The 20,117-nt window shown below is 42.7% G+C and overlaps 1 protein-coding gene, 1 long non-coding RNA gene and 1 pseudogene across 11 annotated transcripts in view; all 3 read left to right on the top strand.

Annotated features, from left to right (window-relative positions):
• Nucleotides 1–20,117, top strand: part of RHBDD1 (rhomboid domain containing 1) — a 112,155-nt gene that overhangs the window by 69,146 nt on the left and 22,892 nt on the right. The gene's annotated exons all lie outside the window — the stretch shown is intronic.
• Nucleotides 1,489–2,342, top strand: LOC113627301 (uncharacterized). The gene is made up of 2 exons (XR_003435502.1): nucleotides 1,489–1,671; nucleotides 1,897–2,342. It is a non-coding gene; the product is annotated as an uncharacterized LOC113627301 (long non-coding RNA).
• LOC113627294 (60S ribosomal protein L35 pseudogene) lies at nucleotides 11,336–11,791 on the top strand (annotated as a pseudogene). The gene has a single exon (XR_003435501.1). The product of XR_003435501.1 is annotated as a 60S ribosomal protein L35 pseudogene (transcript).

Genomic DNA, 20,117 nt, shown 5'->3' with positions numbered 1-20,117 from the left:
TCTTTCTTTCTTTCTTTCTTTCTTTCTTTCTTTCTTTCTTTCTTTCTGCAGGGAGAGGTATGCTATTAAAAATAGTATTTTTTATTCTATATTTGTAGAGATTATTATATACTTTTTCTTCTTTAGTCTGTTGACATACTAAATTATTTTGATTTTCAAACTTGAAGCAGGTTTGTATTCTCAGGATAAATCTCACCTGGTTGTGATATTTTATGGCCCATCCTGGTGAAAATGCCATGTGCACCTGAAAAGAATGTGTGTTCTGCTCTAGTTGGGTGGAGTGTTTTACAAATGTTAGTTAGATTAATTGAGTTGATAGTGTTGCCCAGATCTCCTAATCCCTATGGATTATCTTGTCTACTGAGCACTGTGAGTATTGTGAATTATATAGAATTACTGTGAGTAATACTGAGTAGGTACTGTATGGTCCCCTCAGTGCATCAAAGACTTCGAATTCCTCTAATGTTACCTTGTTTTTAGGGTGGGGGCTGATTTGCCAGAGTGCCTCTCAATGTCTACTTGAACTTCAGTTGTAAGTCTTTGTGCTGCAGCTGGGATAGGTACTCCATCCCCTCTGTCGCCCCTCCCCCGGTGGCACACTGCTATTACTTGTTAGCCTGTGTTTTTTAGTTTGGTGGTGGAGACCAGTGCCGGGGGGTGCCCTGATTAAGCCTTAGTCCACGCAGTCACTGTGTCCCTCGGTTTGGAGGTGTGGCCTTCTCAGTATCCCTGCCCCTCTCCACAGTTTAGAGGGTTTTTTTCTTTTTCTCCTCTTCCCTTCTCTAAGCTGCAGGAGGTTTTCACCATTTCCTTAAGGGAAACTTGGCTTTCGCCTTTCTCCCAGGCATTTAAGTCTTTTGTTCCTTAGGGACTATAGGGAAGAAGGATCTAGGCAGCCTTTCATGCAGACCTTTCCTGCAGTGGCTGCTGTTCTTTCCCTCAGGACTGTGCCAGGAATGACAGAGGACAAAGGACACTTTCTCTGGGCTCATATATGTCTTTTGCAAGGGCCACATGAGGTCCTGAGAAGAGCCTGAAAGTGGGTGTGAATTCCTTTGTACTGCATCTCCCAGTATGTTCCGTGTTATATATTCTATGAATAGAATCTTGCCAGCTCACACTCAGCCTTTAGCAGTTTAACAGTTTTGGCTGAATTCTTTTTGTTAGTGTCCAGCAGAGTCTGTCCTAGGTAAGCAAGTGTTCTATGCTGTTTTAGACTTCTGTCTAGTTGGCTGCCCTACTGCCTCAGCTTTCTGTTGGGTTCAGGAAAAGGTATTGATTTGCAGATTGTCCAGCATTCATGTTTATTGTAAGGATAGTAGTGATGCTTTTTCCTGTTTTCTACATCCTTAGTTTGAATCTGTCATTTACTAGACATAATCTGTCTAGTAATTTATTTATTGGCTTTTTTTAAAAAGTGTGATCATTCCCTCATGAAGTAGGTAGAATCTATAGTCCTTTTTTTAAAAGGCTAGGTAAATGCTTAATTCTTTCTCTTTGATTCCCAGTTTTCAGAGTAAGAAGTTAGTGTAATAGTCATCAATAATACTGAGATTTGAAAGAGCCAACTAATAGAAATTCATTTGGTAGAATGCCAGTCCAGAAAGAGACATCCAGCACCAATTAGTTTCTTTAGTTCAATATATTGGAAGAGTAAATTAAAGAATCAAGGTAACGGGGCTTCCCTGGTGGCGCAGTGGTTGAGAGTCCGCCTGCCGATGCAGGGGACACGGGTTCGTGCCCCGGTCTGGGAAGATCCCACATGCCGCGGAGCGGCTGCGCCCGTGGACCATGGCCGCTGAGCCTGCGCGTCTGGAGCCTGGGCTCCGCAACGGGAAAGGCCACAACAGTGAGAGGCCCGCGTACCACAAAAAAAAAAAAAAAAAAAGAATCAAGGTAACAACTTTTTTAACCTCAGAATTTGCTGTTGTCATATTTCTTAATAGTACCTGGCCATAATTATAAGTCCTAAAGCTCATGCCAGGAATAATAATACCAAAGTAGCCTTTGTAGAAGAAATATCGAAATTCCTATTATTTCAAGAAGCTTGCACATTTACTACCATTAACAGAAATCTTGTCTTGTTCTGTTGGCAGTCTCAGTTCTTATAAACGAATCCAAGAGGCAGCTGATACCACAATAATAGAAAAATTTTGGACGAGAGCCATCTCCTTTCTTTGAGTCAAAAGGCAGATGCCAGCTAGGAACATTAGCTCATTGCATTTTCCTCTCCCCTCTCCCCCGCGTCCTTCCATGTATAATTTGTGCCCTTTTTTTTTTTTTTTTTTTTTTTAAATAGCCTGCCACCAAGTTCAGCGGGTGGCTGGGTACAAAGCTGTGTCCTTTTCAACTTCTATCTGCCAGTCTGGAGCATGTGTACTGGTTAAAACTGGAAATCCTCGTGACATGTGGAGTAACGTGTGCTTCTTTTCTTAGACTCTTCTGAAAGGCAAATGGCCACAATCACACTTTGGCTCTCTTGTGAAAATCAAGCAGAGTTGTCACCCACTCCCCACATTGTACAGTTGGGGTTGCTGGCTAGCCATATGTGAAGCTGTGGTGGGACATACGACAAAGGTCTTGGCTTCAGAATGAAACTGGTTGCTGCTTTGTCTCTAAGTCTTTACATGTAAAATTACCAGGAGAGCCATATTGGAAAAGAGTATCTGGGTTCCGAATTAATATCTAGGGCTTTTATTATTAAAAGATCACTTGACAATATCTTTGAATCCTGTTTATAGGCATATATGTTCATAGGGGCCAATTCAGATACATTTTAAATAAAAAGCAGAAAGAGAATTTATTTTAACTGTGTTGTATATTTTGCTTTTTATTGAGGCTACACCAAGGTAAATAAAAATGACATGTCTTGTTTATTGTTGTATGAAAAATTTTGAAAAAAATGGAATAAATTATGTACATGTTCTTTTAATCTTTCATCGTGTGGTACAAAGAGAAAAGGATGTGAATTCAGTTGTCTGAGCTTCAGTCCTGGAATATCAGTGAACTAACCTTACTTGAGGTGTGAGTCACTGGATCTGATCAGACCTTTGTTTTATTATTATTTTTTATAATAAGAGAGTTGAACTGGGTCCTCTTCAAAGCTTCTTCCTCTTCCATTCTGTGGTAATGGACTGAGCAGGACGGGCGTAGCTAGAAAGAGATGCGGGTATTGAGAAATGTCAGGAATATTGGCGAGTGTTTGTCATCTAGGTTTCAGGGCTGACGGATGAAAGATCTTTTCTGGAAGATAAATTCACACAGCTGTCTAAGGCAGATCTAAATTGATAAATACATGCATTTGATGGTGGTATCTGCGTCAGTTGCATGATTATTTGAGCCTTCACTGGCCCAGTGCAGGCATAATGCAGTTGGCGATTTTTAACATATGCAAATGATCACGGCCGGCCTGCTTGGCTTTGCAGGCGTGTTGCAGGCCAGGACAGAAGAGGTACAGCTCATTCCATGTGACCACTTCTTTTTTTAAAGTAATTTGGTGTGTTTTCCCCCAGGAAAACGTTCTCTGTAATGAAAAAGCGCCATCTGCCAGATTCCCTAAAAGCAGTTTCATTGCAGAACACTTCCTTTGGATTATAGGTTCTTACTCCCTTCTCTCTACGTTGGAGATATTCATTTCAGTGAGTAAAGTTTGATATTTGAGACTGTATCTAGATGTGAAATTGTGCATATAAAGAAATGTAAATACATGATGTTTCAAACCTGCAAAAGAACATGTGAATATATCCCAGTCAGGAAAAGAAATAATAAAATAAGTGGACCAGAGTTCTGTTTAGGTCCCTATTGGGAAGGAGCAGGCTTCTGTGGAGGTTTTATACCTAAAAAGATTAACTGTAGCTCAGCCGCTGCTAAAATAATAAAGATAATGATACATGAAATTGAAACATATTTGAGAAATTAACATTAATAGCTCTATGTGAATTTATAATTTTTCCTCCGGCTACCTAACCCCACAATCACCATTTATTGAAAGGGATCATTCAGATGCTAATGAGTAGATTTAGCAATAAAAGTATACACAAACCCCTAATGAATTAATTCCACCTACCCATGTCCCCTTCATCTTCCCCCACACGTGGACCCTGTTTTGTGGACTACCAAGTCTTGATGGTTTCGGAAATATTACCTTGCACACTCATCATGTTGTCCTGGATCATTATTCGTTCTGTTCCTCAGGAAATCCCAGTTGGAGCCTCTTGTTTGTGTATGGTACTGTTAAGCACTGCAGGGTACGGAAATGAGTAAATCTTGTTCTTTGCTATCAAACCAAAAACATTGTTCTTTCTGCTGAACGACAGGACGTTTTAGTGACTGACTGACTTCACTTCAGCTACCCAATATATTAGATTTAGGAAAGAGATACAGTAACTTTTGAAATGAGCTGATCACTTTACTTACCCATCTATGAAATTCTCTGCTTCAGCAACTATGATTCCCTAAGTTATGTAAGAATTTTAGAGAATATCAAGTTTACTAATATGATGATTTGGATACTCAGGTCATCTATACAATTTTTAATCTCGAAGTTATTGAGGTGTATATTCAGTGTTTCATAAGATCAAACTTAATTGGAGAAAACTATTAATATAGGTGTGATTAAGAAACTCCATTTCATAAAATGTTTTAATTAGGAAGAGAGATGTCAAATAGTGCGTTAAAATTATAGTGGATTTTACATTCTTATTAATCAAACAATTGAGGGTGTGAAGAGGTTTCTAATTCTCTGTGTCTGTACTAAAATATGAAACCAAACAAAACAGTATCTATTTTTTTATTTTTGAGCTGAAGGCCCAGACTTTGAGACGTTATTTCATAGACTCAGTAGTTGATATTTTCAGTGAATAAAATTTTATTCTTTTTTATTTGAACCTTTCTAATTCCTTTCTAAGCATTGTAAGTACAGATAACGTATACCACCTAACTTTAGCATATAATTTTAAGCACATAACTGCAGTCTTGGGGAGGGACCTATTGTTTGGATCCTTTGCTTAATTTACTTAAATTACTTTTTAAAGTAGATAATGGAGAATGAGACAAGGCTGAACCATTTTCAAACATAACTGGCACTGAGAGTGACCTTAGAGGTCAGCATATCTGAGACCTGATCTTACTCAATGAGGAAACAGACTCGGAGAAGTCAAGAGACTTAATATCCCATCATTTATATCTATGGCCCAATTACTGTGGATGGTGTCCTGCCCTGGGGATGCTGTTGTGATGTAGGTTGGGTTCCCCAGGCATGAAGAGCCTGGGGGTCAGGACCTTCCTGGAAGGTGCTAGATTGGATCCACGTTTCCTTGGGCTCCTGTGTGTCCACCCTAGAGCAGAGTTGAACCCCTGAATTAGCTCCCACATCCGCCTTCCAGGCTGGCTGCAAATGGACTCTCAGCTTTCTCCTACCGCAGGGACAGAGTCCTCTGGTCTTCAGAAGGGAGGGAGGCAGGTGATGACGTGTGTGAGACTGCTCTGATGTGTGTGTGCTAACACCTGTTAGATGCGTGCTGTGGTTGCCGTGTGATTCTGCTTTTGTTTTGCCATGGGAATAAGCAGCACTCAGCTCCTTTTCAGGAAGTCCTCCCTGAATTCCAGATGTCCCAGGGTGGACAGTGCTGAGGGCCTGAGACAGGTGATGATGGGTCCCTGAACTCGGTTATTATGGTCTTTCAGAATTTGGACAAGCATTTGTCCTGCTGGTTATAAAAGCAGAACATATTCACGGTGGAAAATAATCAATACACATCACCAAAAAGAAGACAAAAAGTGATCCATAACCCCACCACCCGGAGAAAAACCACATCACATTTGAGGTGTATCCTTGCAGCTACCCATAATACAGGCACCCAGAAGAAACCACTGTAACTAAATGTTCTGGTGAATTCTTTCCAGGTCAACAAGCAGTACCTCTTCCCTCGTGGTTACTGTGCTAGGAAGGTTCACATCCCCACACAGAACCCTACGAAATAAGCATTTGTAATTATAGCCATTGTTTTAGATTGGGAAATAGAAGCACAGAGAAATGAAATGGCTGGCCCGGGGTCACGTTCTGAGTGGTAAACACCAGGCAGGAAGGCCAGACTTCTCTATTCCTAGTCGGGGCCTCTTCAGAAAAAGCGCTGCTAGGCTGTCGTGAATGGTCAGTTATGGAAGAGACCAGCATGATCCTGTCTGTAGCCTTCCACATAGTCAGCCCGCATGGCCGAGCTGGAGTTATGTTTGTGTTTTGGGAGGTGGATTGGCCATTACGATCATCCTGAAATCAGAACACTGAAAACTCTTTGGTAGGTGTGGTCACTATAGAACAGTCTTAGCTACGTTTAAAAAGACAGTATTACTTGTAGAATGCCAATGACATTTCTCTTACTGTTGTCCTCACATGATTGGCTAAGTTCTTTTGTTTGGTTGGGTTGTCTTTTTTTTTAAGCAAAAATTCCGGACATTAATTAAAAATTGTGAAATAAATAGTTTGTTTAGGGAAAGAATGCCCTTCTTACACAAGAAACTGGCATCTCAGGTACCTAATAGAACACACACCAAAAAAATGCTTCCTATAGACAATCATAAATAATCTGCTGGGCAGTGATTTGTTTCTACCAAAAATCATAGCATATGAGTTTGAAAATACTGTTTTTACTCTGGACAAGTAGTGACATTTGAATTAGGGATATTTGCGTTGTTCATTTAAATAGGACTCAATTTTTCTTCAGTGGCTTTCTTTTTAGAAAAGAAAAGATTCATAACAAAAAAGAATAAATGGGCTTGCACTAAGTGCGCTTTAAGACAGAATTTTATGTGGAGCCACCTATCAATACTACACGTGAGAATTTTCACTGTCGTTTACTCAGCCTCTTGAATCTCACTCAGAGGTGCACGTGTTCATCCGTTTTGTTGTGTTGTTGTGCTAGTGAGAAAAATCAAGTCATATGTTGGTTTCCATTTATTATAGAATCGCAAATAGCTTTCAAAGTGGTCTAGTTTCATCACATGGCAGTTCTCCAAGGATTCAAAACTATTTATAATTCTGTTGAACTTCGTTATGGAGAGCCAGATGTGAGAGTCATGCATAATATATATTTATATATCTTCCAGCATCTCAATTAGGGACCAGCAATCTTCCTGTGTCACATCTGTGTTTTTTAAATCTACTTTTGTTGCAAGACAGGACCAAAATTGCACAGTGTTATTGAGATTACTATAAATATTAAGCTGATTAAAATTACATTGTAATCATCTGCTTTGGAAAACTCGCAAATGGCCTAATCATGCCCCAATAGGAAATAGGTGAAATAAATCATGATCTAGAATAATACTTAGCCACTAAAAATAGAAGCAGGTTCACAGTGAGTCAAATGAGCAGGATATAGCAGTAGTCTTAGTAGAAACTCATTTATTTTTGTAAGACCTAGTAAATGTACTATAAAAAAGATTGGAATAATATTTAGCAAAATGCCACTCATCCTTATTTCTCAGAAATAAGATTATGGTGACTTACTTTCTTGTTTTGGCTTGACTCCATTTTCTAAAATGTCTGCAAAATCATGGAGAACCTTTATTAAGAAAAAATATGAAAACCTATGCATTGCTAAAAATATTTAACATTGACCTTCCTCTTCTTTGATATTCTCCACAGTGCCATCCCATCAAGGCATCAGGTCATTTTTTGTAGAGAAATGCAGAGAAAACTACACCTCACAGCTTCACCTCCAGCTTCTGTGGGCTACTTATGGTCTGTCAGTGTGTTGAGGGAGATTGCGCAGAGCTGAGCATCCAGACTAGGACCTCGACGTCCTGTCTCCACTTTTCCTGTTTGCTCGTTGCCTTCTTTCCCTTCTCATCTCTACTCCAACCTTCCAGGCTAAAGGTATCCATACACTTTGGGCAAGAAGACCAGTGGTTCCTGTTACTGGTAGCTAGCTCTCCCCTGGCTGCTACAATGATTTCTTTCTTAAGGGTTCCAGAACACACTGGATCCTGTCTTAGTTTGAGGCTGCTTTAGTGCCATGGCACTAGGCATTTCCATTTGACTTTACCGTTTACAAAAGTTAAAGCAGCATACATTTTATCGAGTGCAGTCCTTTCAGATCTGTTCTGCTCCTTCTCACTGGAAGGTGTGAGGTGATTGGCACTCAGCGGTTTGGGTCGCCAAGGAAAGCGGGGGAGTCTGGCATACTTTCTGGGGAGTCTGGCATTGCTTTCATTGTCACCAGAAAGCAATGGGTGTCGACTCTGGAATCATCGCGTCCAGGATTCCCTGCAAATCAACCAAAACAACCCAAAACCCAGTCGTTTTTAATTTTCAGCTCAGTGAGACTAAAGGGAAACAGTTTGCTTTTGGCTCGGGTGATGCTGAAATAAAATGCAGCTGAGCCCACCGAGGTTAAGGGAGAATAAAGTGTTTCAAATAGGTGTCTTCTAAAAGGAGAGACATCTGTATGGAACACCTGCTGTCTTCATTATAACTTTAAATAAGCTGCGTCTCTGGGGGTTAGAAGGGCCCTTCTTTTGGCACACTGTGCTGTGACAAAGATAAACTTTAAGCCCCAAGTAGTTTACCATTGTGTAGAGGATGCTTTTTGGCGAGACACGTGGGGGTGAGGAGGGAAATGAGCCCCTGGCTTAGATAACTCAGGGCCAGCGAGGCCCGTTTTGAGCAGAGCTTTTGACACTATGACACTTGTCAGGTTGTGACAGTGTTTCCTTACCCCTTGGCAGCCCTAATTATTTGCTAATTATTATCGTCTTAATGTTTTATATATCAGGGAAGCATGGAGACAGTGCTTCTTGCTAAGTGGGCATAGCTGTTTCCTGGACTTCTGGCTTTCTTTGTATGCTTTGAGGAAGGGATCTGAACAGTCACTGTGCAGGCCTGTGTTGATGGCTTGTGTCTCTTATGCTTTTGCTTATTATCACAGGACCAGATGGTCTTGCACGTAGGGACAAGGGTGGGTAGAGGGAAAGAGCACCAAGGAATGCCTTTCTCGGAGAGCCTTTCAAACCAGTTGGCATTTGGGCAGTTTCCAGTCCAACCAAGAATGATTTCCATAAGCGGTAGCCGTGAAAACAATCTTGTGGCCCCAGAAGATAATATTTAATCAGCGATGTGGTTCATCTTATTAGCCTGAGGGGGAAATAACTCACCACCAAATTCTACCATGTAATAGATGGGATTGTTTGAAACGCATATCAGAACATCTGCTGTTTTTTAACTGTGCAAACCTAATGCTTTGTCCCCCTAAAGCAGCAGCAGTTGTACAGCTGCTGTGTACCCTGTATCTCTTAGACCTTGACACCAGACAAGGGGACATCTTCAGAGTTAATGAGCAATTAGGATGTTCTTTCCTGTCAATTAACTGGCAGAATAATGAGATCAAATGAGCACTGTCCTTAAAAACACCCAGACTTGTGTTTTCTAAAAAGGGTGTCTTTCTCTGCTGTTTTAGTTACATGAATAGACAAACAACTATTTAACATGGAAATAAATTAAATATTGCACCTACAGCAAACAGAAGAGAGAGGTATACAGACAGGATACTCTTTATTCTAAACTCAGAATTCACAGGTTTTCCTCTTGAGTGACTGTAATGACATCATAACATCTGCTATCACTTTAATTATCTTAAAGATTGGCAGGCAAATATTTAGGGAGTGAGCATCCTTTCTCATATGAATGAATGTATCATATCTAAGTTTGGGGCAATCGAGGTATTGATCCTAAATTTGAATTAGTGGGCTCCAGACCATGCGCCATCTAAGGATTTTGGTCTTTCCCTGAATGTGATGAGAAGTTAGTGAAGGGTGTGAACAAAGGGGCAAGGGAAGCAGAGAAAATGGGCAAAGGCCCTGAGATGAGAGGGTGGCCCATTGTAGGTGCTGCGATAGTTGTGGCTGCAATATATTTTTCATTGTCGGACCAGAGTGGCAAGATGGGTGGGAATCAGGTTGTGAAAGGCCCGGTATGTTGTGTTTAAGGGTTTTGTACTTGACCCTGGAAACAGGGGAAACCATTGAGACTTTTAAGTAGGGAGGGCAATAAGATGAAATCTGGCTTTTAAGCTCACTCTGCTGTGTGTGGGGATTGGGTTGCAGGGAGAGAGATGGAATTTGAGTGAGTTCCAGCACACCAGGCACCATTATAAGTGACATGTATGCATGTTTAGTGTGTGTGCATGTGTATGCACATGAGTGTGTATGTGCGTGTGTGTTCACTCAATCCAACAACCACCAATGCAGTGTTACTGTTTACCCATTTCAGAGAAGAGACTAAACCAAAGGAAGGCAAACTGTGGTCCCATAGCTAATAAGTGACAGAGCTGAGATTTGAGCACAAGAAGTCTTGGTTCCAGAGTCTATATACTTATTACCCATGACGTCATTTTGCCTTTCATATTGTATTGGTATGGTCATCATCATAATAATTTAATTAATAATTAATAATCTAAATGCTACTAGTATTTTACTAGCTTAGTGAACTTTTTTTTGTATTCATACTCATTCCTATTGGAATGAAATTAGAAATTTTAGTGAGTTAGAGTTTTCTGTAAAATATTCATCAGAAAGTTTCAAATTAAGTTTTTCAAGTAGAGGTTATTAATGACTTCTTGGTCAGCTTTAAACTTCCTATGGGAATTTCTACTGCAGATTTCATGGTTGAGTGTTTTCAGGGCCTTCAGTGGAGACCTGTGAAAGTCTAGGGAACATGAAATCCCCAGCTGTTTTCCAGCCCCCAGGTAACACTCAGCTAACTATAGAGAGAATACTCCAATTCAATGGAAAGTTAGAAAAGACCATATTAAATGAAGGAGAATGGACATTTATGAAAGCTACAGCTCACTGACATCAAGGAGAATTAAATTTATTCGAGCAGTGACCTCACTTGATTTCTGAAAAAAAAATAACCATTGATGTGCAATGTGTGTCAGTAAATGAATGGTGGGTGCATGCAAGGCCTGTAAGACAGTGAAAGGCCAAGCATATAGTTAACTAGCATTTGTTAAGTAACTAGAGGAGGGCTTTCAGAGATTTTGGTAGTTCTCAGTCCTGGCTTCCTGTTACAGTCACCTGGGGAGCTTTTAAAAATGATCAGTGCCGGGGCTTCCCTGGTGGCGCAGTGGTTGAGAGTCTGCCTGCTGATGCAGGGGATGCGGGTTCGTGCCCCGGTCCGGGAGGATCTCACATTACGCGGAGCGGCTGGGCCCGTGAGCCATGGCCGCTGAGCCTGCGCGTCCGGAGCCTGTGCTCCGCAACGGGAGAGGCCACAACAGTGAGAGGCCCGCGTACCGCAAAAAAAAAAAAAAAAAAAAAAATTATCAGTGCAGCTTTTTCCCTCCGAGAAGGCGGCAGAGGCTGACTCTACAGTCATGGCCAAGATTAAGGCTCGAGACCTTTGCGGCAAGAAGAAGGAGCTGCTGAAACAGCTGGAGGACCTGAAAGTGGAGCTGTCCCAGCTACGCGTGGCTAAAGTACCGGGCGGCGCGGCTTCCAAACTCTCCAAGATCCAAGTTGTTTGCAAATCCATCGCCCGTGTACTCACCATCATTAACCAGACTCAGAAAGAGAACCTCAGGAAATTCTGTAAGGGCAAGAAGTACAAGCCCCTGCATCTGTGGCCCAAGAAAACGCGTGCCACGTGCCGCCGGCTCAACAAACACGAAGAGAACCTGAAGACCAAGAAGCAGCAGTGGAATGAGCGGCTGTACCCGCTCCGGAAGTACGCGGTCAAGGCCCGAGCATCCAGGTGTCAATAAAACAAACAAACTGGCAAAAAAAAAAAAAAAAATTGTCAGTGCCTTGGCCCCCAATAAATCAGAATATACAGCTGGTGGGGCGGGGTGAGGGCAGGTGCACAAAGACGGCAGCGTGGGCCCAGGTACTGGGACTGCTTCATAAGGTCCCCTGGTGATTCTCGCAGGCCTTTAGGTCTTAAGGTGGGGAGTTCCTTGAGGGCCACGGAGAGAGGTTCCCATTTCTCTCTGCGCCGCTCTTAAGAAGCTCTAGCAGAAGACAATGGGTACTTTTTTTTTAATTGAAGGTACAGATAGTACCATCCATTTTAGTAGTTACCTAGATTTCTAAATTCTTTCTATGTAATTTTTAGAATATTTGGAAAACCCATATTGTGCCACGTATGAGCAAGGTAGCCAGCTCTCTTCCCCCCAAATGAAGATAAACAAAAACCAAATTCTCTGCCTTCAGGAAACTTAGTCAAGTGGAAGAGAGAGTGAGGAAAGGTGGAGGGAGGGAACTAGGAAGGCATCAACAAAAATAGCTATTATCTGGGTGAAACGGTTGCTAATCAAAGAGAAGTGTGACTGATGGTTGGGAGTATTTAGGAACGGGATGGATGGATGGAAAGAAGGAAGGAAAAGCTGTGGATGGTTTCCTAATATGTTTCGATGACAAGAAAAGAAACCATTAAGACCGACATATTTCACGTACGAATTCTTATTGGAAATCATGCTATTAAGAAATCGTAAAATAGCATGTTTGTTTTTTGTCTGTTCTGTTCTCTAGGCTTGTCTTTACTGATGAGGAATGTTAACATAAACATAAAGCAGTGAGTTTTTTGTTTTTTTGCGGTACGCGGGCCTCTCACTCTTGTGGCCTCTCCCGTTGCGGAGCACAGGCTCTGGACGCGCAGGCTCAGCAGCCATGGCTCACGGGCCCAGCCGCTCCGCGGCACGTGGGATCCTCCCGGACCGGGGCACGAACCCGTGTCCCCTGCATTGGCAGGCAGACTCTCAACCGCTGCGCCACCAGAGAAACCCAAGCAGTAAGTTTTAATGATTATTGCTCATAGTGTGCTTTCTTTTTTAATTATTTTGCCTTTTAACATGTTTCTTATGACAGAGGAATGAGATTCTTTTTCAGGCCTTCTAGTGGTTAGGAAGTTTGCAATTCACGAAAGCACCAATTACAGATGATTATAACCTGACAGCACAACTGCCATTTGAGGAGAGCTCAGTTGACACTTTCAGCAACTGTGCAAACAACCTTAGCCTAAGAGCCCTGTGGCAGCGGTTTGGCCTTATAAGAATTACAGATTTCTTGTTAATATAGTTATTCTTAGATTATAACTCTGTAAGAGCCTTAGAAACGGCCTGGTCCTAACCACCTTGGCACACTGCACCCTAGAAAGAGAGGGTGTTGGCTAGAGCCACACGGCTTAACCGTCCCTTAGCTAGTGCTGGAATCTGCATCATTGTACTCCCCATTCGGAGCTGTTTTTACCATATCCCCCAAGTTCATTTTTAAGCATAATATGCAATCAAAAAAATAAACGGGGTTATTCGCAGAGTAACAGTGCACATTCTGACCATTACTACCACACATCCCCCACTACCTGTCAGTAAGATCCTTTGGTACCTGCATTTGCTTCGAGAACTGTCTAGTGAGCAACTAGAGTAGAGGGGGTAAGCTCTACCCTTTAAAGTAAGTTTTCAGGGGCTCCAGGGAGCAGCTGGGAGCCGCTTGCTGTCTAACATGACATTGGGAACTCTAGCAGATTTACCAGCGTCTTGCATTTAACCGAGCTTTCTTGTGAATGGATCCAGAACATCCTACAACTAGGTTTTCTTTTTATGCACTGATTATTTTGATGCTGTGGAGTTTTGGCCAGATTGATCTTTAAGGTATCACATAGTTTTTAAGACAAAAGTAGGAGTCATCAACTTACATTTTATTAGTCTAGTTTTATAACATTTGTACAGAAATGGGTTTTTAATTGAAATCAAGTTTAGCATCGACATCTTGCTGCATGCAGAAACATTAGCTTTTTGAATTGGGAGGGACCCTAGGAGATGCTTCTCATTCATTCCCCAAATGCTCCCTGCAGCCTCCATGAGTCGGGCCATCTTCACACTGTCAGAAATGTGTGTCTCTGGAAGACAAAGCATAAAATGAGAATAATTTTCTCTTTTGTGGACCGTTGCCAAGTTGGTACTTAACAGGATTAAAAAATTGATTAACCGGCTTTAATTTAAAATTGTCTTATGGTAGTTATTTTATGGTAGTTATCAGGTAAAGTTTACCTAGCCAGCCGGAACAAGCTTTGCCTATCAAGAATTTGATGACTGTGTTTTTAAATATATGTAAAGGTGGGGGGAAGGAAAAAAGGTAGGAAGAGCTTAGAGTCTGTTTCCCCCGCAGTCTGTGATGAAGCCCTTTGCAGCCTGGCGTTCACGCCTTGACACAGTGTGGGCTTCGCAGCCATTCAGGCCCCAGTTGGAATCTCAGCTGTCTTTCCTTCACCAGTGAACAAGGTAATTAGGGGATTTATGGGGATTCTGTGGCTGGGGAGTTAAACCCTCCTCTTGGGGCTGTGGTGACGGCCGCTTGAGACAGGGCATGAGGGCACCCTTCCCAGAGAAGGCCCTCGATAGATCCTCTTCATTTCCCTTTCTCCTCTTTCACATGTGCTCTCTCCACTCATCTTAGGTCACTTACTAGAATTTTTCTTTTGGCATTTATTTCCATGTCTCAGAGATTCCTCCAAAAAGATAATAATGGTAATGAATGCTTAAGCACTAATATTTAGCAAGCCTCTTTTATATACCAGGCACAGCAAGTGCCTTTCATGCATTTTTTTAAATTTACTTTTTACAAGGACTCATGAGGTAGGGCACAATTGAAGCTTACAAATTAAATGTAATAGGCCTGGATTCATACCTCGACTCTATCTGACTCCAAAGCACTGCGTCCTGTTCCAAGGATCTCGTTCTTGGAGCTCGAAATTCTGTTTCTGCTGCCATCCCAGGTGATGATTATGAAAACAGTAACAGCCAGCACGTAGCTTGTGCTGGGCACCGCTCTAAGCCCTTTATATATGTTGACATTTAAGGCTCACCACAGCCCTCTACAAGTTCTATTGCTGTCCCCATTTTTCAGATGAGCAAACCAAGGCGCAGAGAGGCTTAGTAACTTGTCCACTTACCCAAGGTCACACAGAGTTAAAACTGGGTCTCAAACTCTAGTTTTTAATCCCCCAGCTGTCCTTCCCGTTTCACTTAAGCAGTTCTCAAAACTTGTATTACACTAGATCTCAGACTAATCAAAGACGAGACAGGAACTCTCTCTTGCTCAACTTAACCATCCCTGCTACTCTACTTTTCCAGTAACTTGCAGAATTTTTTCCTTATTCTTGCTACAGTCCTTCTAAAGTAGTGATATATTGAATATTTCGTCCAAACGCTAAACCAAGAATAATGCCTAAGCAAGGAAGAACAAATTCATTAACTAGGAGTCCATTTACAGTCAATCCCCAGGGCTCATTGTGCAGTCAGTGCTTCTGCATCATTTAGAGTTGCTAATAAATGAAGGTCTTTGCATCTTTCCAAGTGTCTTCATATTTACCAGTCTTGTATTTTACCATAGGAAGCGGCTTCAACAAGCATATTCATGTGTTGACAGTTCTAATTAATACAAGTAATTAGTCCTGACAGTAGAACTGTGAAAAGAAGACCCATTCATAAATTTGCTAATTATGTCACTCTGCTCAGAATTTAATCGCAGTCTAGTCTTTAATCATTTCTGTATATGGGCAAAAGGCCAGCTCACTAAATTCTTCAGACTTTCACATTTACTTCTGATAAATGAATTTTGTCAAAGTTAATTTATCTTTGGAACCTAATATTCCAGTATGCAGGAATTGGTGAAGAACAGAGCTCCTTCTGGAGAGAAATAAACAGGAGAATGGGAAAAACCGGGCAAGGAAGGAAGGAGGTAGGAAGAAGTCATCGAGGGCATCCATATGCTTTCCTACATATCTAAGTCTACAAGGTTTTGTGCACTAATATATTGATGTTTTTCTAAAAACTAAGGTAGTTTTATTTAGGCTGTTGGTATATTTGTGGTACAGAAAATTTGAAGACAGTTTGTTACTTGGATCCCAAGTTGAGCCCTCCTCTCTCTGATGTAAATAGTGTACATTTGCCGGCATGTTTGTTCTGGAGCAGGGTTTTTCAACCTGAGCACTATTGACATTTGGGGCTGAATAATTCCTTGTTGGGGTGGAGCTGTCCTGTGCATTGTGGGATGTTGAATAGCATCCGGCCTCTACCCACCAGATGCTCGTGCACCCTTCCTTCCAGTTGTGACGGCCAAAAGTATCTACAGACATTGCCAGTTCTCCCTTAGGGGGCAAAATCTGTTGAGAATCACCACACCAGAGGGTAAGTTTAGATGATAAAGAATCAGGTAAACTTGTGTATAGGACACTTACATAGAATCAGTTATAGCAAAATCAATAAAATCAAGCACATCACTTGGAAGTGATTTAGTGGCAGGAAATCCAGATTTGGAATGATATTCCTTGAATTTCAGTACCTCCTTCTTACCTTTTCAATGTAAAGGTCCCTCTGGTTCTCTTTGATAGCAAGTAGGGTGGCACTTGGTACCCTGGTAGTAGAGTGGTTGTATCTAAAACTCCTTTGCTTCTTGTGTTAAATACACTGGGCTCTTAGCTTTCATGGACTTAGTAAGTAGTGTTTCGACCACTTTTAGGTGACCTTAAAGTTCTGGGTACTCAGCTGCAGGTGTTCTTTGTTCCCCTTTCCAGTCCATTAATTCCTTCCCTTCTTGTCTTACTTGCCTCCATCCAGTGCTTAGATTTCCAGTCCTTTGTTTCAGTTACTCTCTTACAAATACCTTCCATGCCCTTGTTGCTCAGTCCTTCGTCCACCTATATGGAAAAATTCCACAGACTTAGATGAGCCCAGCCACTAGGCTTCTCGGACCCTGCACCTGGCAGCTGAGCCCAATTGGAGACTGTGCCCCAACAGAGTAAACTGAGTCTATTACAAATGATATCAACATCTCACCTGTCCTCGACTCCCCCCCAAAAATAGAATCCACCTGTAGGTAATGCCCTCAGCGTCCCATGATGAAAACTACAAACTTACCTGTATCCACCCCCATACTGAACTTGTCCCTCCTAATAGCTGGGCAGGGAAGTCTCTTTCCTCTTACTGAAAGCTAATCCTTTCCCTGTCCTAACTTCTCAGGAAAAGCTCTTGGTACTGATTATCCCCCTTTCCCTCTGTCTTCAGCTTCTGAGTGTTTACCAGATCCTTCCTGTCAATATTGAAACCTACTCGAGTCTCTTTCCACACTCATCCCCAAAGAGAGAGAGACCAACAGCACAACTGCCTTTCATTCACCACCTTTCCTTTCCACTTACGGTCTGCAGAGTCTCCACTTCTTCAGTCGTGCTGCTGACCCCCTTTACTCTCATGAAACCGTTCTAGCCAAGTTCCCCAGCGGCCTCAATGTTGCTAAGGCCCGGAGACACTTCTCTTCCCCAGGTTTACTTAACATAACTATCCACTCCTTGAAACCCTCCTTTTTTCCACCCTCCTGGCTTTCCCACTACTGCTCTGACCTCTTTCCTTGGTCTCCTTTGCAGGCTCACCCGCCTCTACTCTACCTTGGAATATCAGTTTTCCTAATGACTTCATTCTTGGACCTCTTTTCTTAAGGCTTTAGTTATGATTTATACTTCAAATTTATCTTCCCAGCCCAGATCTCTTTCTGAAATTATATCAATATATAAATGAACTCAAGGACATCTCAAATGCAGCATGTACTTACCTTTTCCACCTCCCCAACTTGTTCCTCGTCAGGTGTTACCTCCTGGGTGTTGTCAGCAACCAGGTGATCTTGATGCTAAGTCAAAACATGTCTCAAATCCACATCCGCTAGTCTGGGCCACTGTTACGACTGGATGGTGGGAGGTGAGGACAGAGAGGTTTAAGAGCCAGGTCACACAGGGCCTTTCAGGCCGGCAGAAGGACTTTGGTTTTTCTCTAAGTGAGATGGAAGCCTTTAGAGGGTTTTGAGCACAGAGTATCATAATTTAACTTAATTTCTTAAAGGCTCACTGGGGCTACTGTGTTGAGAATAGTCTGTGGGGCAGCATAGTGGGGTGAATGCTGACCCCCAAAAGAGCTGTGCCCCCAGAGCCTTAGAATGCAACTGTATTTGGAGTAAGAGTCTTTGCAGATGTAATGAAAATGACACTGGCAAGGTGAGGTCATCCTGATGAGGGTAGGCCCTAAACCCAATGATAGGTGTGCTGATGAGAGAGGGCAAAGGAGAAGATAGACACAGAGGGATAGGCCATGTGAAGACAGAGGCAGAGGGCAGCAGCAGGAAGACCAGTTAGGAGCCTGTTGCAGTAACCCAGGCGAGGGAGGACCACAGCTCCCACCCGGACGGTAGCCGTGGAGGAGGTGTGTGGTGGTTAGCTTCTGGGTACATTTCAGAGGTAGAGCAGAAGGATTCTTTGACAGAATGGTGGGGATTGTGAGAGAAAGAGAAGTGAAGGGGGAATAAAGTTTTGGGCTGAGGGCACTGGAAAGTTGGAGTTTCCATTAATCTGAACATGCAGATAGAGCAGGTTTGCAGGGAAAAAAATGGAGTTCAGTCTTGGACCTGGAGAGAGTGACAGGTTTATGAGAGTTCCATGTGGGGATGGAGTAGGTAGTTCTGTATGAGAGCAGATGACAGGTATGGTCTGGAAATAAAAATCTGGTAGTCATCAGCATGATATAAATGGTATTTAAATTCATGAAAGTGGGTGGAATCGCCAAGGGAGTGAGTAAAGATGGAGAAGAGGGTCAAAGCCTGAGCACTGGGGTCTCCAACATAAAGAGGTCAGAGAGAAAAAGAGGTACCAGCAAAGGAGAGGGAGAAGAAGGAACCAGTGAAGCAGGGTGGAAAACCGGAGAAAAAGAGAGCAGGTGGTCCTAGAAGACAAGAATCTTTTTCTAGGAGGAAAGAGTGTCCATCTGTGCCAAATGCCCCAGTGGTCCCAGGCAGATGAGGACTTGAGAAATGATCCGTGGATTTAGCAACACGGAGGTTAGCAATAGCCTTGCCAGGAGCTGTTTCAGGAAGTGAACAGTTGATGGTGCAATATAGACCCTACTTTTGTCCTTTGTTCCACCAGAGTTAAAACAGAGGCCCTGAGCTTCTAAAGGCTTTGAGCTTCTTAATCCCCACCCCCACCCCTGTGAAAGAATAAAAAGAAGGATTCTGGGCTTCCCTGGTGGCGCAGTGGTTAAGAGTCTGCCTGCCGATGCAGGGGACACATGTTCGTGCCCCGGTCCGGGAAGATCCCACGTGCCGCGGAGCGGCTGGGCCCGTGAGCCATGGCCGCTGAGCCTGCACGTCCGGAGCCTGTGCTCCGCAACGGGAGAGGCCCGCGTACCGCAAAAAAAAAAAAAAGGATTCTGATGACTCATGTAGCCTGCGCTACTGCTGCTGGGTTCCCCAGCCTTAGTTTAACTAGTGTTAAATAAGTAAGTCCCTGATGCTGCTCATCCTAAGCTACAGAGAATCGCCCACGTGAGAAGCAACGTAATCACAAAGGAACATTTGCCTTTGATTTGGACCATCTGGCCTTGTGCTTTTTCAGTGTAAGGCTAATAATGGAAATTATTTTCCCTGCCTGTAGTACCTGACGTGTGTTGGAGGGGTTTCTCCTAGGGGTCCCTCTCAGCGGCTCCAGAGCATCACTGTCCTATAGAACTCTCTGCAGTGATGGGCATGGTCTTTATCTTCAGTGTCCGACATGGTAGCCACTAGCCACATGTGCTAAGCACTTGGAATGTAGTTAGTACAACTGAGGCACTGCTTTTTTAGTTTTTTTAATTCATTTACATGTAAATAGCCATGTGTCCTAGGTGAGACCCAACAGTCTAGTTCAACGAGCTCTGCAGGTAATTCTCTTACACACTAAACAGAATGGTTTCCTGTGTTTAGAGCTGGGCCCCACCCCCAGAGTTCCTGACTTAATGGGTTTGGGGATGGGGTGTGAGAACTTGACTGGTTAACAGGCTCCCAGGTGACGCTCTGATGCTGGTCTGGGAATCACTTTGAGAACCTGATGTAGAAAATGGACCACCTCTTTGTGAGGCGACCCCAGATCCCCAAGAGTGAATTCCATAAATACCACAGAACAGATATTTTAAGTCAGGATATCCCAAATGTGCCCTATGAACTTCATGAAAATCTTGCTGTTTTCTCATGATCCAGTAACAAGCAGTGCCTGACTCATTGAGGAGCTCACAACTGGCAGCTGAACCAGCAAGTCTGAAGTCTGTGGG

This window comes from Aethalodelphis obliquidens, unplaced genomic scaffold (assembly GCF_003676395.1).
Source record: "Aethalodelphis obliquidens isolate GAN/ISIS:26980383/991018 unplaced genomic scaffold, ASM367639v1 scaffold2, whole genome shotgun sequence".
NCBI lineage: Eukaryota > Metazoa > Chordata > Mammalia > Artiodactyla > Delphinidae > Aethalodelphis > Aethalodelphis obliquidens.
This window is presented reverse-complemented; position numbering and strand designations above follow the sequence as displayed.